Source organism: Palaemon carinicauda, chromosome 4 (genome assembly GCF_036898095.1).
Source record: "Palaemon carinicauda isolate YSFRI2023 chromosome 4, ASM3689809v2, whole genome shotgun sequence".
Classification (NCBI taxonomy): Eukaryota; Metazoa; Arthropoda; class Malacostraca; order Decapoda; family Palaemonidae; genus Palaemon; species Palaemon carinicauda.
In genome coordinates this window covers 20,017,282-20,029,781 of record NC_090728.1, presented here as the reverse complement: position 1 = coordinate 20,029,781, position 12,500 = coordinate 20,017,282, and the positions used below count along the sequence as shown (strand labels likewise).

Here is a 12,500-nt window from a genome sequence, read left to right as displayed (position 1 = left end):
TTTCTTTATTAAATTTTGACCTCGTGAACTCATCTACATCTGGAACTGTTTTTTATTATTCAACCATATTCCAAACCTTCATAATTCATGTCGCTTATCCCATTGAATTCTTATATATATATAATGGCGCGAAAAATCTAATTTTGGGTGAGATGGCCATGTCGTCCTGATGGAAGTTCCTTAAAGTAGCTTCCTTAGGGATATATGTACTACAGTGATATTCCCTGAGAATTTTAGCTTTAGGTATCCAGAATTCTAACTCCTGGTGCGAATATCCTTAAAATTTCTCCAAAGTATATCGCATAATATCAGCGGACGCATTCTTGACACGCCTCCATCGCAATCTGCACCCCAAACAGCATTTTGGCTTCGAGGAGGATGTGGTAAAAGGGAGCCGTCCAAAGGCTCTCCCCGCTCTCGTAATACTATTGGGAATACAACAGCGCCATTCCCATGACGGCGGACATTCCTTGTAGCATTGAGCGTGTTGTTACAGATACAGTACCACGGCAGGGATACTGTGAAAATCTTTTCTTTTAGAAGAGATGGGTGGGTCCATCAGGACGACATGGCCATCTCACCCAAAAATAGATTTTTTGCTTTGCTCAAAATTCGTTTTTTGGGCTCAAGCCATGTCGTCGTGATGGAAGCATACCAGAGCATTAGTGTATCTGTGGATTTTTAATCAGTGCCTTAACCTTATAGCAACCTTTTCTTTGGTCATGGGGACCACATGAGACAAGGGACGTTACCGTTATTCGTCACCATCACTAATCATAACCAATGTTAGTGCTTCCTGCCTCCTACACGGAAGAGTCATTCTAGACAGCAGAAAAGGGATCTTGAGGTTAACATACATAGTATGACCAAACATAAGTACACACTGAATATACAAATAGTCTCATAGTTGTATATTTGCTAAAATAACATCAGTGTCTCATATCTATTATTTGATGCATACAAATATATGAGGGATACTTACTTTGGTAAGTTGAAGAATTCTGGCATGTATACATACAATAGTCTGGCGAAGGTGGACGCACTACATTCTAATAGACATTTATTACTAATAAATGACTAAAAGATGTTTAGTTAAACGAATGTAGTATGACAATGGGATTATACCTGTAACAAGTACAGAGACTATATTTCCTTCTTGAAGGAAGAAATGATGAGTGCCACTCTCAGGCTGAAGAAAATTATAAAACAAATTCTCTTCATAATTCCTGTACTGGTTACTTCTATCTACTCTGTGTACTTTGTACACCGGCACTAGTGCTATCTGTATAATTCCACACCTGGTATTTTGAACAGAGCCAGTGTTATCATGGTAACCTTTGATTAAAAGAAGTCACACTAAGAAGGGTGACCTCTTCTCCCTTTAATTGACAGTCCCAGTCAATTAGCTGTTCATCGTAGAATTAGACGGCAGGTTAAATATTCTACCTGGCGTCACCACATATTGCTTCAGAACATGGATTTGTCTAGCATAGTGTATGTAGAACATTCTGGAGGATTCTCATCCGTTACATGTGCGAGGACATGTGAGGTCCCAAACCAAAAACTGCTTACTACAGTAATCAGGGGGCAGGTTTTAATACACTACCTGCCACCACTACGAAGTGTTTCAGTTCATGCACTTGTTTTGCATAGTGTTTGTAAAACACTCTGGATGATTTCCATCCAGTGTGTGAATGTAGGCGCTCAAAGTCCATATACTGATAGAATTTCAGTGATGAAGCAATCTTTCTCGGAGTACTGTCCGGATCCGCTCTACGAATAAAGTAGGTGAGCTTCGCCCTTAGTTGTTTTATGGATGAATTTGATCCAGAAGTTTCTCCTTTAAAGAGCTGTCCTCCCCTGAAGTCTGAAGTTCTACGAAGATAGACCTTTAGACACTCTACAGGACATAGAGAGACATCTTCCTTCAGAGGGCAGATTATCCAGGGACCCCACCTCTTAGTGGGTAGCTCGTTTTTAGCGAGAAAGGATGGATCAGGAAATAGATTCAGTTTTCCCACTTCAGCAAACTGAATGTGACCCTCATTTCTGGATAGGGCCACTATTTCACTAACTCTAGCCCCGGAGGCAATAGCGAAAAGAAAAATAACCTTTTGGGTTAGATCCTTAAGAGAACAATCTTCATTGTTCACAGATGAGGCATAATGTAAGACCTTGTCCAAAGACCAAGAGATGGGCTTTGGTGGTACCGCGGGCTTAAGCCTAGCATATGCCTTTGGAATCTTATTAAAGATTTCATTCGCCAGATCCACTTGAAAGGCATATAGGAGAGGCCTAGTCTTAGGCTGACTTGCACGTATTTATCGTATTGGCCGCCAGATCTTGGCTATGAAGGTGGACAAAGAAGGACAGACAGAAGTTTATTTAAATTTCTTTTGGTCCTTTTGCAACCCACTTTTTCCAGGAAGACTCATATTGTCTCCTAGTTGACTAGGCCTTGTATTCTTCTGAGAATTCTATTTTGCCTTTTGAGATCGCAAACCTTTTTCTAACCGCTAGAGGGAGAAAATCATGAAATGAAGGGTTTGGGTTCCCTGTGATAAAACGAAGGCAGTTAATTTCTGAATCTTCGGAAATATACCTAGGGTCAAAGCTAGGACCAGCCTCATCTAGTCTATCAGCCCCACTAGAGGATCCTTGTATGGGACTATATAGCGAGGTAGTTTCTTGAAGACACTCGTGATGAAGAGGTCGAATTGCAGTTCTGGGACTTGTTCTCATCTGGGAGGGAATACATCTGCTCCCATGGACCATTCCAATTCTATCGGTTTGTATCGAAATAGAGTATCCACCGTCACATTGTGGATCAGTTGTAAATGAACTGCTGGTAGGTGCCATCCCTTTAAGAGAGGGATGGGTAACTTCACCAAGACTGAATGAGACGTTCGAATGTGACATCTTATTATTGCTTCGGTGTCCCAGATCAGTCGTAGGGAGCCTGATCTGTGTGGAGGTGGCTTCCCCACCCATGAAAGGACCAGCAGAGTCTTGGGTCTTTCGTGCTCTAATTTCTGTTAGAGAAGCGATTAAAGAGGGACCGATCTCAGTCTTTTTTTATCTCTTCAAGCGTTTGATGCGCGTTTTCTCCAAGCTCTTAACGCATCTTTCCGGTGTGCCCTTAGTACCAGGTCTGTCACTATAGTGAACTGGGGAAAGTTTAGCGCTTTTTCCTGTTGGCATTTTGGTATTGTGACTGAATACCTGAGTCTCTTGACAGACCTCACGAGCTCCTTTTATATTTCCAAAGGAGAGGAGAGTTGATGAGACTGAGGGCTTCGATGGTTTTTTAAAAAATCAAAACCCCTGAGCTGGAGAAAGTCGAGACTTCTAGAAGCCTATCTTGCATCCGTGATGTCCCAGGAACCGGATCATCTCTTTGAATGCACATTGGCCGGACACTTCGGGTGCTGCCCACTCCAGCCTCTTGATCAGGTATATTAATACCTGAACTATTTCTAGGCTTGACTTTGACGTGACTAAGTTCGTCAATCCTTTGAAGATACTTAGGACTGTGAGTCCGACACGTATCTTTCCTAGGATGAATGTTACTCTCTGTAACATGAATTCTAGATAGGAGGAAGGGGGGTGGATGACTGGAAGGTTCCAAAGGACACCTTTCAGATCTGACAAGACTACGAACACCCCTAATTGGAACAAGGTCCATATGTTCAGAAGGATTAACATTCAGAACTTTCTGTTTTTTTTATGAACTTGTTGAGTGGCGACAAGTTCAGACTGACTCATTGATATCTTGATTCCTTCTCGTGAACACAAAAAAGCCTTCCCTGGAACTCGATGAGCTATAGTTTTCTTACCACCTGTATGCTCTATAGCTCTCAGGTATACTTCTCCAGGAGGGTTTTGAACTGTAGGAAAAGGTAAGGAAATGATGGTAAGGACATTTCTGTTTCCCATCAATGGCTCATCTTGAATAGGCTTTGGACCGAAGGAACAAAGTTCCTGCGATCCCGAGGGAAAGTTCCTCCTAGCCGAAGCGTCTTTATGCTTCGAGTAGTCAGTAGGCTTAGACTTTTGACCATCTGCCTATAGCACCGTGGTCACTGGAATAGTGGGATGTTGTTGAGCAGCCCGGATATTTCCAGCATTTTCGATCTTCTTTTTAGGTTGGGGACCCACAACCACAGAAGATTTTCTCTTTGAAGGAATGCCCCATTTTTAGAGAAGACTTATGTTTTCCATGGTGGTGTTCTTAATTACTTCCTTAATGACCTCGTGTGGGAAGAGGTCTTTACCCCAGATGTTGGAAGATATTAGCTTCCTTGTTTCGTGTTTCACTGTTGCGTCAGTGAACACAAACTCTCTACATGCTCTCCTGGCCTTCATAAAGGCGTAAAGGTCCTTCACCAAGATTGCCATATGCATTTTGGCTATGACCATGAGCATGTCTGGGGTACTTTCGTAGGTTGAACACAACTCTATGTAGTTTTGTAGAGAAAGGGATGTCGCAAGTCTCTCCTTTGACTCATTTTCATTACACAAGAGCAATTCAGACAATTTAGGGAGACATACCTTGAATTGTCGATTTGCGATGTCCTTGTCTAATTTTCCTACTGAAAAGGTCAAATGGACTTCCTTCCAATCCTTTTCCTGTCCGGGAAAAGCTGTTGACAATGGCTTGCACTCATCGAGTGTGGGACATGGCTTACCCGCCTCTACCGCTTTGGCAACAGAAGTAAATACCTTCCCCATAAAGGGGAATGAGAGTGAAGTAGGAGCAAGAAAGGAAGGGTGTCTGTTATTCAGTGAGAATACCTTTGAATCTGAATAACCCGCCTTTCTCAGACTACCTGAAAGGATAGTCTGTGCCTTATCATAGTCGAGAATCAAGACCTCCTTTGGTTCCGCTCCTTTTCTTGACTTTGGTTCGTACTTCAGTCGATCCCAACAATTAGGGAAAGCATCAAAGCTTGGCCAAAATTGAACTTTGTCCAAAGGAACAGCCTCTATTTTCTCTGAGATGTAGAGACTGCCATTTGAAATCGGCATCTGCTCCGCAAACCTCCAGGGATTGGTTATGGAGCATGTTGGTAGGTCTTGATTCAAGGGACGTTTGACTGACCCCTGGGAAGTGACAAGAGAAGCTTTATGAGGCTCTATCTTGCGTTTTACTTACTGCTTTTCGTTTTGTTTACTAAAGCTCTCTATTTGATTCTCCCCTGGATACATAATTGTACCACATTATCCAATAGAGGGGTAGAAGACGAAGATGTCGACATCGATGGCTCTATAGCCGGCATAGGCGGAGGAAATTCCGACTCAACATTTTCCTCTTCTACCCTGGGGCACTTCTTGCCCTTAATCCCAAAGGTTTTCGGGCTGTCAGGGGATGTAGTTGGCTCCTGAGGCACAACTGTTTCCTCACTTGCTTCCGGAAATAGTAGCTTACGCATCCTATCATTAGGTAGGAAAGGTCCAGGAGAGATCTTTTGAAAGCCTCTCACCCAGTTACGTAATTTATATTGAGCTGTATCCCTAATCTGCGTAGACTTGGAATTTTCAAAACCTTCGGACATTAATGTCCGACATATATTGCAAACCTGTGGGTTCCAATAATGTAGGGATCCAGAAATAATATTGCAGGGGGCATGAAACCTGCAAGTATTATGGCCGTAAAAATACTTACTCTTGGCCTTGCAGAGGACTGCAGCACATGGTATCTGGTGTTCGTCCTGTAAAGAAAGGAAAACCAAATGAGTATACAATGGATTATCTCCTTGACAATCAACATGCAAATGTCCTTTACAATAGAGTAGCTTAGGATAGTAAGCTATAAAGGGATAGTAGGAGATACATACTTGTGCACCCCTGTGAGCAAATGCTGTTGCCTCCCCTCAGTATTAACTACATGGAGATTTCTCTATAGAGTAACTCCAAGTAGAAGGACTCTTACCCCTAGGGGTAGAGAAGTATCAAAACACTGTCCCAAAATAATGTTAATACTGTGGGGTCAGGATGACTGATTCTCGATCAGAATATTAAAGAAAACTATTCATTCAATATATGAACGGTACCATCAGAATGCTCGTATAAGGGTACCCAAGGTATGTCAGAAAATACTACTGTATCATTGTACTGTAGTTTTCTTATTGCAGTACGTCTATATTGCAATTTACTGGCTACTGTATATCATGACAGTATGGTCCATCTAGCATGAAGCCAGCTGGACTAGGAAGATTAGGACATATATTTGTATATCCCACTCAGCCTATTTGCAGTGGTCTTCCTACTATATTGAAATATAGAGTTTCCTGATCAGGGAGACTCAAGGAAAAAGGCTCCACCCTTTAAGGGTTAGGAGTGTATTACTCCTGCCTTGAAGTGTTTAATATTGTAGGGTAATCCTAATACTGATTTCTAATCAGGATATTGAAGAAATCATATTCATTCAATATAGGATTGGGCTCAGCAAATGCCTGTGTTGGATATACAAAATATATTGGAAATAACTACTAGTATAAACTATATAGTAGTTTTCTATCTGCAGTATATTCTATAATGCAGATATACTGGCTACCTGTATAAAATATACAGTAGTTCAGCCGGCATGTAGCCGGCATAGCTAGGTCTTGCCGGCATACCCGGCATGCTAGCTATAGAGAGAGAGAGATAGCATGGAAAAAAGGCTACTCCTTACTGTGAATGTATACAGTAATTAAGGATGTAAAAGTCTAATTTGACTGCCTTTTTCCAGAGAGAAGGTTCTAATAGAAGGGGAGAATGTACCATTCAGGCTTCCTTGCAGCTACAGTACTATTGCCGACAAGGTACCGCCGATACACTGCCGGCCAGCAAGTCCAGCAGTACCAGTACAGTCGGCGTGCTGCCAACTGAGTCAGCACTATCTGTGCCGGCCTGGCTGGCAGTACCCTGGCAACAAGACCTGTAGCAGCAGTCCAAGGGAGGACTGAAGAACCTTGGGAACAGAAGGGACTTCCCTCTCACGGCCATCATGGTTGCTGGAAGCCATCTTGGCTGCCGGCTGGGCCGGCAGTTGCCGGCTAGGCAGGCAATTGCCGACAGATGATGTAGTCAGCGGCAGTATGCTCTGCCGTCAGCCAAAGATATGGCTCGAGAGGGAGTCTGGCTGGCTCCGGCAACCTACCAGCAAAGGAAGGTTGCAAGATGCCAGCCTAAAGAAAGAAAATGGCTCAGCCATCAAAAGAGGACAGCGGGGTAGGGAACAGGGTCCTGTAACGAGTGTGAAAGGAACTGGCAAAAATTGTCAATCCTACCACCTGTAAAAGAAAGTCTGTATCGGTATCGGCAGAATCCCAGGGAACAGGAGAGACTCAGTTCTCCAACCCAGAGATTGCCGACACAGTTAAGAGGATGATGGCACTGCCGCCTCCTCTCAACAAAGAAGAAACAGAGTTCCAGTGCCACGTGTCCTAGGCTAAAGAAAATTACTCTTCAGCCCAGAGTGCTGTGGCATAGGACTAGTCTTTTAGTCGCAAGGAAAAGATGGTATCCTACCATAACTTCGAGTGCGGCTACCTATCCGGCTGGGGAATGATAGTATCCTACAACCCATTCGCCCTGCCGGCAGGTCGCCGACATAAGAGTAAATACTCTGAGATTCTGATTAAATCCCAAAACCCGATGGTATACCACAACCAACGGTTAAGGGAAGAGGCAGGACAAACCGTAAGTTAGCCGTGTCTGATTAAAATTCAAGGCACAGCTATTAGGGTTGTAGCCAGAGGCTACACTCAGAGGGAAAGAGATTACCCTTAAGTCTCCAAAGAGACGTGTAATGTTTCATAACATTATAGGAGGTATCAGTCTCCAATGAATGAAAACAAAACACGAGGGTAACCGGGGAAAGTTTGAACGTACTGTAAAATGTCTAGGTAAAGTTACCTAGGCTATACGAGATCTCGGTTACCTAAATCACCGAAACTCTAACTATACGATCGACAGAGAAAAGGGGGAAACAAAAATTACGCACATTATCGAAACTTTACAAGAATAATTGCCTAAATAGCTAAATAATTAAAATAATTAAATAAAGCTATTAAAAACTGGAAGTCGTTCAGCTATTTAAATAACACATGCCCAATGAACAATGGCGCCATGGCGCCTCCAGTAACTGGCCTAGCTCTTAAACACAATAAAATACTCTAATATCATTGTGAAACAGGAGCTAAAATATACTCATAGTAAAGACCCAATACTCAACTTTCCAGAGGCGGAAGATGATGAAGAAAGCATAATAATAATCCTGTAAAACGATCGAAAAGTTAGATCACCAGGAAATATCACCGAGCGAGATAGCTACAAAAAAAAAGAATGTCCGCCGTCGTGGGAATGGCGCTGTTGTATTCCCAATAGTATTATGAGAGCGGGGAGAGCCTTTGGATGGCTCCCTTTTGCCACATCCTCCTCGAAGTCAAAATGCTGTTTGGGGTGCAGATTGCTATGGAGGCGTGTCAAGAAAACGTCCGCTGATATTATGCGATATCCTTTGGAGACATTTTAAGGATATTCGCGCCAGGAGTTAGAATTCTGGATACCTAAAGGTAGAATTGTCTGGGAATATCACTGTAGTACTTAGGAAGCTACTTTAAGGAACTTCCATCACGACGACATGGCTTGAGCCCAAAAATATATGCATATAATTTTTTTTTTTTGGGGGGGGGGGGCGGGGTAAATGCAACTCAACCTCTCTAGTCTCTCAGCATTTTGGGCAATTATCTCGAATAGACGAAATATTTCAGATTACGAAAACCATATCAAATAAATTGTAAGAATTATTTGGATATGATTAGCTCAGTATTTTTATCCTGACTACTAGATTTGAGATCGAACTTGCTTGGAATATTGATGCCACATTCTTTGTTTTCAGTTTTCTTTATGCCATTGTTCTATTAAGCTGAAGTCTCTTCTACTCCTGATTCTCTGGAAGTTGGTTATCTCCAGGTTGCGCGATTTAAAAACAGTTCCTGTATATCTGCTACTAAGCTTTAGAATTCAATTTTACTTATATTTTCAAAGTCTTGCTATATTTCATACATGAAGAGAGAAGAGTATAATTTCTTTTGGGTTTAGCATATTGGTTCTTATATTTCATTTGATTTGGCTTGGACTAGAAAAGACTTGTTTGGGGATCTCTTTGCAGCATGTTTTAGAATAATACAGATTAAACGTTTTATAATTTTTGGCTTTCCAATTTATGATGAGGAATTCCAGTCATTCCTTCTGGAATTATATCAGTCTACGAGATCAATGAATTGTTGAGTGAACTGTAGAGTATCCTGTTCCCATTTCATGTACGCTAAGTATAGAAAAAAAGAACAGAATGTTTTATTATATCATTATTACAAACCCAAGCAGGTCAACAAGTGCTTTGTACATATGCAGTATATCATGTGGAGGTTGTTGCTTGTTAAGTAGAACATTCTAGCACTATATTCATGCACCTCAAATCTAAATTATTAGGCAAATCGGTTTACTGTGGGTAATGGGAGTGACCAATGCCGTTCATCAGGTCTTAAAGCCGGACAATGCTCTAAAACGTTTCCTTTCGTATATCCGGGTAGGATTTCTTCAAAGGAATTTTCATCACACTGATCTTGATTTTTTAAACGATATATCCTAGATAATTGGCAACATACTCCCAATAGTATGCGTCCAAGACGTCAGATAAGAATTCAATAGGGGTATTTTGAAGGCTTTGGAACAATATTGATGTGGCTTATGCCACTATAATAGGAAATTCTGATGTAGATATCCACTGGTAATACAATAGATTTTCAAGGAAGTTCCTCTTCTAGTGATTTTTAATCTCAAGTGATTCTTGTATGTAAAATTCTTATTCACTTGATAAAGGAAAAAGAAAAAAAGAACTCCTCAAAGAAATTTTTGTTTTACACATATATAACCTAATTTCGGTACTGACGCTCGTCTCAAATGACGTCAAATTCTTTCTAAACTACATGTATGCTTGATTATTCCTTTTGAAACCTTCTAAAGCATTCTAGATTTTTATATCGTAGTAGATTTTTTCCCACACCATATTAAATGTACTCTCCATCAGATCTTCATGCGTCGCAGCTGATTCATTAGAAATCATTAGTCAATTGCGTAATAGATATAGACATGACTGAGCAATTACATAACAATAACTTTATTATAAAAATAAATACAAATACTAGATTACTATTACTACTATTACCTTAATTATTTTAAACTTTTGATACATACGTAATAATCCTCCTCTCGGGAGAATATACCTAACGGATTACTATAGTAGAAGTGTGTATAAATTTATATTTTATATACTTTACTGAAGTCAAGATTTAAAAAAAGAAACTTAGTGTTTTCTTTTTTCAACAAATATGGTGGAAATAGTTATAAATAATATCTCAAGAGGAGATTTAAATTTATGACAGTGATATGACTGGTAATAGTATTATTTATATTTGACATCATCATTATAAGTTATTGTTATGTAATTGCTCAAGGTCATTTTTAATGAAGCTATTACGATAAATAGAAATGCAATGTGATGTAATTTTATTATAGTAAGGGAGAAATCCAATATGATATCTCCAGAATTGATGAAGGTGTAGTAATATCAAGCACGCGGGCTAATATGTGGAAGTTGGAGCAGAAGGCAGTGACCTCCTCTAAAAAGAGGCGTCATTCAGCAATATTGAGTTTCTTTGTGAAAGTGTTTTTATTTTAAGTGATTAGGAATAATTTTGATACCATCCATGGGGGTTTTGTAAACAAAGTTCTTTTATTAGAAAGATCTTTGCGAGCTCTTTGGGTCTGGAGGTTTGTGATGTAATATGTAAAACTTGGCCGTTAATGAATACCCGATGTTGAGTATATAAAGGTCGTTTTTTTGTTGGAGGATTACACATCTTTCTGGAACTTCAGTGTTACGACCCTTGTCGGGCCGTGGTGCAAGTTCTTATTGCACGATAAGAGAGGTCAGTGTTTATAAAAATACCCAACAGCAAATTGGTCATCGGAAATTAAAACACTTGGGAAAACTGAACCATATTTTTTAACAACAATTTTTAGAACAGTCACCCTTGTGACTACCTAACAATTTGAATTAACAATTAACAACCCACCACAAGAACATTAATATCTATAAAGGCACACTCCAAGACAGAGCTTAATACTAACAAAATTCCCAACGTGATACACAACACTCTCAAGGAGAGAGAGTCAAATAACTAAACATCAAAGCACACCAGAATATATATATATATATATATATATATATATATATATATATATATATATATATATATATATATATATATATATATATATATATATATATACTATCACACTCTTGGGCCAGAAGAAACCACCAGAGTAGCGACTCCAATTACAACATCGTCACTCAGCTACTGTAGGGAGTATAGCTTCGCTGGACTCATCGAAGGGAGGGAAATGGAGCTCTGGTCTCCAATGCAAAAAAGGTAAAAAATATCTCCTACCTAATAACTGCCTCCCTACATGTCACCATGAGCCCCAAAGCTCCTGCAACTGCTTACGCCGAGGATCACTAAAACCCGTTAACGGCGGTGTCCCTCTCACGTCCACCTTAATGCTGGGATTCCTACGTAGCGCCGAGAACCGTATAAGAGAACACACAGGAAACACAAATCATAGCAGGTGGCCGAAATGCAACTGCTTAAAGCCGTCAAACGTTGGCGTCGCAATCCTCTAAAATATTCCTATAAGCCAGCTGTTGCATTAGGTCAGGGGAGTGGCGAGCTCAAATTGTGTCATCAAGCACTCGAGTTCCTTGCACGTGAACATAGGTGTCTCTTCTCACCAAGGGCTCAAAAAAAACACAGAAAAGAAACAAGCGTTAAACTAGACACTTATAAATCTATAAGCGAGCGGGGAGGAGGTTAAAACAGTTCTTCAAAAGAAAACAAATTAAATTCACAGCTGAAACCTTATTCACTATATCTTATGCTAATTTTCCATAAAACAAAAATGCAGTAACAAGGTTGACGTAAACAGAAGCAAAAATTACGTTAATACATAATATTCAGCTAAGACTGTCCTTAGGAAGGCAAATAAAAGTTAAGTTTATCTTAGGGATTCATATACGTTTTCTTCAACATTTCTGAGCTTTATGGTATTAATGCTTGATTTGTAATGAGCTGTTATTTTCTTAGGAAATAAAGTGTTAACAGCTGTCTATACCTAAAGCCATATTGTGTTTGAATTATCTTAACGAAATGCAGTGTAGAGAACTTTGTATAAATACTGTATAATCCCTAAAATTCCTGTATAATTATCGGTTAGCTACTCAGTAGTCTAAACTTCCATTTACCGTACTGCTATGAAATGAAGTATTACTGAAACATTTGACAGAAACAAACTTTATACTTTAGACCCGTGCTTTGCATGTAGCAGCACATAAACGTCTACAGTATTTCATTGATAGAAAACAGTACTTTTTGATTTTCAACAATTTATTT

General features: G+C 40.1%; 1 pseudogene; it reads left to right on the top strand.

Moving 5' to 3' along the window:
- The window catches only part of LOC137639009 (zwei Ig domain protein zig-8-like), a 23,463-nt pseudogene that overhangs the window by 5,609 nt on the left and 5,354 nt on the right, over window positions 1–12,500 (top strand).